The following is a 6,574-nucleotide window of genomic DNA, read 5'->3' on the forward strand; positions in this document are numbered from 1 at the left end:
GGATGATCCTGGCAGATGATTTGCATAGGCACACCCCCTCTCCCTCTGTCTTAGCCCTGCTTACTCCACAATAGCAAGTATCTGGGGAAAATATAGTGGTCGAGTTAGGGTAGCAGTAACTAGCCAATCTGAGAAAGTAAATCTGGGGCGCTTGGCGACTTGTGGGGAACAACTGCAGAGCTCAGTGCCCAGAACGTTGTGGCACAGGGAGGAGGTCTGTGGGATTTCAGTAACGTAGAGACATGCAACCTGGTCGGGAGTGCTTCAGGTCTTCTTCCTTGCATGTTCCAAGCAACTCAACAAAGCATCAACAGGCTGAGATACCAGCCAATGAGCCCCTTTCCACTTGATTTAAAGCCTAAAATCTTTTCCATGCAAACACATAGCCCCCAAATATCATATTTTCTTTGTTTTCTCTCTCTCAGTCTCTCTCACTCCCCCTCCCTCCTACCCTCCCTCCTTCCCGCCCTCACTCTTTCTCCCCCCACAAACCTCCCTTTCCCTCTCACTCTTCCTCTTCCTCTCCCTACCATTCATTTTAAGTTTTCATGCACTGCAGCACATTGTGACAATGGTATTCCACAATGAAACTGTTTGTTGATTTCTTTTTGATTTCTGTAACTTTCAAACTAAAAGCAGCCAAATCCGGAGTACAACGCTCCGCTCCAATTAAAGATTAAGGCCTAGAAGCAAGTAAAGCTGTAGTTCAGAGCGATGTTTGCAAATAGCACCTTAAAGCAGTTTACGCTGGAGTGCACAACAAGGGGGAAAGTGATAATACTGAGTTTGGTAAAATGGGATAAAAAAAATCAAAAGACGCGTGCCACTTCTAAATGTGCAAGCCAAGAAATTGAAGGCGACGGGGCTGTTCATTCAGTCAATAGGACTCACAAGTAAAAGGCTCCTGAGGCATTAGTGTTGAATTTGGCTCAAAATGTATTGTGTTGTCGTGTAATATGTATGAACATACAATTTCAATCTTCATTAAAAAAGATGTATTAAAAAAATAAAGCCTTGCAAATTAAGAAAGTTTCTGTCCTGTCATGTGCCAAAAATAGTGAATGCTTTACGAATGTGCGTGCCATCCTTTAGAGCAGGGGCCAATTTAATTTTCCCATTATCATTCCAATATTAGTACATGTGTTGCTGAAGCAAGCGCAAAGGGAGAGTCAATCAAACCATTGATTAGGACCTCCAGTCAAAGGTTTGCCATACCAAATGTCCTTATGTCAGAGGGCAGAAAGTCAAAACACCATTTAGATATCGGGTGGTATGAAATGAAGAGGCAAACAACAGTGAATAAGCATTCTTTGCTGCTGTATTGATCTGGTCCTAAAGGGGGTGGTTTAATGCCAATTATATTTAAAGATTCATGCTCCAGGGTGCTTGCAAAATGACACCAACCCCCTCCCCATCACAATGGCTGGGTGATGCAAGCCTGAGAACATCACAATAGACCCATAGACATGAGAACAACTCTGTACCTCGGAGTGTATGTGGGCCCATGGCTGTATCAAGGACAAGGCAGAACAGGAGGTGGCTTATGGCGCCAGTTCCAGAGGCTGTCCAATTGATCCCTGTAAGCAACAAATGTTGGACCATCCTTTAAGAGATTCTGAGGCTGATTTCAATGTTAACTTTGCTGCTGATTTTAGGATTGGTCAACCTTCGACCCAAATCTAGTTTGCTTGGATAAGCCCTGGAAATCTTTTACAGCTTGTACTGGTGGGAGATGATGTGAGTTTATCAAGAGCAACGGGATATGAGGCATGTGTGCCACAAAAAGCAGTTCTAGGATTTTTTATAAGAAAGCCGCTTTAAGAAGGGAAGTTTGGACAACCCTACTGAGAGCAAAAGTATTACACAAAAGGTAAGGGGGTCAGTGGGTCAACGGATAGCACATTTGACTGCGAGTCCGTTTATTGTAAGTCCAAATACTACCAGTTTCGACATTTCCCAGGCTTTTTGTTTAATCTCTTAACAGACCCATTCCTATGTACCTCTGTTTTCATTGTAAGCGAGGGACATACCGTATGCCTTAAACATTCCTGGGCTGCGAAGACTCTATGTAAAAGAAAGAGTAGCAGACATCTTAATAAATCATCAGCAGGACCCTCTAGACCTTCCCCAAAAAACATAAAATGATTTCTCTGCATGTATGTGAGTTGAGCAGCGCAAGTAGTTTGGTTAATGTCAGTGGATAAATGTCACTTTCACACAGCGCAGAACAGAATCACTTGTACAGGCCACTTCTGCAAAAGCATTACCAGTGTAGAAAGCAGTGAAAAGGTGAGGCAGTGTACAGTCACCCCCGACCCTTCACTGCCCTGATCGGCCACGATCGGCCAAGGACCTCTCTATGAGAGCTAAGGGTGGAATTTTTCTGGAGCTCGGTAACTTAGGGAGACATGGCTAAAGGGATCCTCAATCAACAGCCCAGCATTTGCTTTCTGGCCTGTCCGTATATGTTTGTTATTCAAATTACCTGCCGCAGCCCAGACGTCAGCTGGTGAGATGGAATGACGTACCAGGCAGGATCCTGGCAGGTGATTTGCATAGGCACATCCCCTCTCCCTCTCTCTTAGCCCTGCTTACTCCACAGTAGCAAGTATCTAGGGAAAATACAGTGGTCGAGGTGGGGTATCAGTAACTAGCCACTCTGAGAAAGTAAATCTGGGGCGCTTCGCGACTTGTGGGGAACAACTGCAGAGCTCAGTGCCCAGAACTTTGTGACACAGGGAGGAGGTCTGTGGGATATCAGTAACTTGGAGACATGCAACCTGGTTGGGAGTGCTTCAGGTCTCCTTCCTTGCATGCTCCAAGCAACTCAACAAAGCATCAACAGACTGAGATACCAGCCACAGAGCCACTTTCCACTTGATTTAAAGCCTAAACTCTTTTCCATGCAAACACATAGTCCCCAAATACCATATTTTCTTTGTTTTCTCTCTCTTTATCTCTCTCTACCTCCCTCCCTCCCTCCTGCCTTCCCTCCTGTCCTCTCTCTTTTCCCCCCGCCCCGCTCCCTCTCCCTCTCACTCTTCCTCTTCTCCCTTCCATTCATTTTAAGTTTTCATGCACTGCAGCACATTGTGACAATGGTATTTCCCAATGAAACTGTTGGAAAGTTACAGAAATCAAAAAAGAAATCAACCAACTAAAAGCAGCCAAATCCGGAGTACAATGCTCAGCTCCAATTAAAGATTAAGGCCTAGAAGCAAGTAAAGCTGTAGTTCAGAGCGATGTTTGCAAATAGCACCTTGAAGCAGTTTACGCTGGAGTGCACAACAAGGGGGAAAGAGATAATACTGAGTTTGGTAGAATGGGATCGAAAAACAAAAGAAGCGTGCCACTTCTAAAAGTACAAGTCAAGAAATTGAAGGGGACTGGGCTGTTTATTCAGTCAATAGGACTCACAAGTAAAAGGCTTCAGAGGCATTAGTGTTGAATTTGGCGCAAAATGTATTGTGTTGTCGTGTAATATGCATGAACATACAATTTCAATCTTCATTAAAAAAGATGTATTAAAAAATAAAGACTTGCAAATTAAGAAAGTTTCTGTCCTGTCATGTGCCAACAATAGTGAATGCTTTAAAAATGTGCGTGTCATCCTTTAGAGCAGGAACCAATTCCATTTTCCCATTATCATTCCAATATTAGTACATGTGTTGCTGAGGCACATAGGAATGGATCTGTTAAGAAATTAAACAAACACCTGGAAAAATGTTGAAACAGGTAGAATTTGGACTTACAATAAACTGACTCACCGTCAGATGTGCCATCCCTTGACCCACTGACCCCCTTACCTTTTGTGTAATCCTTTTGCTCTCAGCAGGGTTTTCCAAAGTTCCTTACTTAAAGAGGCTTTCATATAAAAAAAAATCCTAGACCTGTTTTTTATGGCCCACATGCCTCATATCCCGTTGCTCCCGATAAACTCACATCATCTCCCACCAATACAAGCTGTAAAAGATGTCAAGTGCATAGCCAAGGAAACTAGACGTGGGTCAAAGGTTGAGCAATCCTTAAATCAGCAGCAAAAATAACATTGAAATCAGCCTCAGAATCTCTTAAAGGATGGGCCAACATTGATTGCTTGCAGGGTGCAATCGGGCAGCCTCTGGTGCTGACGCCTTAAGGCAAGCGCAAAGGGAGAGCCAACCAAACCATTGATTAGGACCTCTGGACTTTCTGCCCTTTGACATAAGGACATTTGATATGGCAAACGTTTGACCAAACACAATTTAGATGTTGGATGGTATGAAATTAAGAGGCAAACAGCAATACACCAGCATTCTTTGCTGCTGTACTTATCTGGTCCTAAATGGTTTGGTTTAATGCCAATTATATTTAAAGATAAAAAGATTCATGCTCCAGGGTGCTTGCAAATTGACACCCCCTCCCCATCACGATGGCTGGGTGAGGCACGCGTGAGAGCATCACAGCAGACGCATAGACATGAGAAACACTCTGTACCTCTGAGTGTATGTGGACCCATGGCTGGATCAAGGACAAGGCAACAACAGGAGATGGTTTAAGGTGTCAGCACCCAGGCTGGCCCATCGCGCGCTGCAAGCATCAGATGTTGGACCATCCTTTAAGAGATTCTGAGGCTAATTTCAATGTTAACTTTGCTGCTGATTTAAGGATTGCTCAACCTTCGACCCACGTCTAGTTTGCTTGGCTAAGCCCTGAAAATCTTTTACAGCTTGTATTGGTGGGAGATGATGTGAGTTTATCAAGAGCAATGGGATATGAGGCATGTGCGCCACAAAATGCAGGTCTAGGATCTTTTATATGCAAGCCACTTTGGAAAACCCTAGTGAGAGCAAAAGGATTACACAAAGGAAAGGGAGTCAGTGAATCAAGGGATAGCACATCTGACTGTGAGTCTGTTAATTGTAAGTCCAAATCCTACCCGTTTCGACATTTTTCCAGGCTTTTTGTTTCATTTCTTAACAGATCCATTCCTATGTACCTCTGTGTTTTCAACAGAGTTTTCATTGTAAGGGAGGGACATACAGTATGCCTTAAACATTCCTGGCAGGGAAGACTCTATGTAAAAGCAAGAGTAGAGTACAGCTTAATAAATAATCAGCAGGACACTCTAGACCTTCCCCAAAAAACATAACATGATTTCTCTGCATGTATGTGCGTTGAACAGCGCAAGTAGTTTGGTTAATGTCAGTGGATAAATGTTACTTTCCCACAGCGCAGAACAAAATCACTTGTACAGGCTGCTTCTGCAAAAGCATTACCGCTGTAGAAAGCAGTGAAAAGGTGAGGCAGTGTGCAGTCACCCCTGACCCTTCACTGCCCTGATCGGCCACGATCGGCCAAGGACCTCTCTATGAGAGCTGAGGGTGGAGTTTTTCTGGACCTCGGTAACTTAGGGAGACATGGCTAAAGGGATCCTCAATCAATGGCCCAGTCTTTGCTTTGTGGCCTGTCCGAATATTTCTGTTCTCCAAATTACCTGCTGCTGCCCAGGTGTCAGCTGGTGAGATGGAATGACGTCCCAGGGATGATCCTGGCAGATGATTTGCATAGGCACACCCCCTCTCCCTCTGTCTTAGCCCTGCTTACTCCACAATAGCAAGTATCTGGGGAAAATATAGTGGTCGAGTTAGGGTAGCAGTAACTAGCCAATCTGAGAAAGTAAATCTGGGGCGCTTGGCGACTTGTGGGGAACAACTGCAGAGCTCAGTGCCCAGAACGTTGTGGCACAGGGAGGAGGTCTGTGGGATTTCAGTAACGTAGAGACATGCAACCTGGTCGGGAGTGCTTCAGGTCTTCTTCCTTGCATGTTCCAAGCAACTCAACAAAGCATCAACAGGCTGAGATACCAGCCAATGAGCCCCTTTCCACTTGATTTAAAGCCTAAAATCTTTTCCATGCAAACACATAGCCCCCAAATATCATATTTTCTTTGTTTTCTCTCTCTCAGTCTCTCTCACTCCCCCTCCCTCCTACCCTCCCTCCTTCCCGCCCTCACTCTTTCTCCCCCCCACAAACCTCCCTTTCCCTCTCACTCTTCCTCTTCCTCTCCCTACCATTCATTTTAAGTTTTCATGCACTGCAGCACATTGTGACAATGGTATTCCACAATGAAACTGTTTGTTGATTTCTTTTTGATTTCTGTAACTTTCAAACTAAAAGCAGCCAAATCCGGAGTACAACGCTCCGCTCCAATTAAAGATTAAGGCCTAGAAGCAAGTAAAGCTGTAGTTCAGAGCGATGTTTGTAAATAGCACCTTAAAGCAGTTTACGCTGGAGTGCACAACAAGGGGGAAAGTGATAATACTGAGTTTGGTAAAATGGGATAAAAAAAATCAAAAGACGCGTGCCACTTCTAAATGTGCAAGCCAAGAAATTGAAGGCGACGGGGCTGTTCATTCAGTCAATAGGACTCACAAGTAAAAGGCTCCTGAGGCATTAGTGTTGAATTTGGCTCAAAATGTATTGTGTTGTCGTGTAATATGTATGAACATACAATTTCAATCTTCATTAAAAAAAGATGTATTAAAAAAATAAAGCCTTGCAAATTAAGAAAGTTTCTGTCCTGTCATGTGCC

At 44.0% G+C, this 6,574-nt stretch overlaps 1 non-coding gene across 1 annotated transcript; it reads right to left on the reverse strand.

Moving 5' to 3' along the window:
• Positions 1 to 1,050: 1,050 nt before the first annotated feature.
• LOC138570526 (U6 spliceosomal RNA) lies at positions 1,051 to 1,157 on the reverse strand. Its single transcript, XR_011303567.1, has one exon. It is a non-coding gene; the product is annotated as a U6 spliceosomal RNA (small nuclear RNA).
• Positions 1,158 to 6,574: the final 5,417 nt, after the last annotated feature.

Source organism: Ambystoma mexicanum, chromosome 2q (genome assembly GCF_040938575.1).
Source record: "Ambystoma mexicanum isolate Mex_15411 chromosome 2q, UKY_AmexF1_1, whole genome shotgun sequence".
NCBI lineage: Eukaryota > Metazoa > Chordata > Amphibia > Caudata > Ambystomatidae > Ambystoma > Ambystoma mexicanum.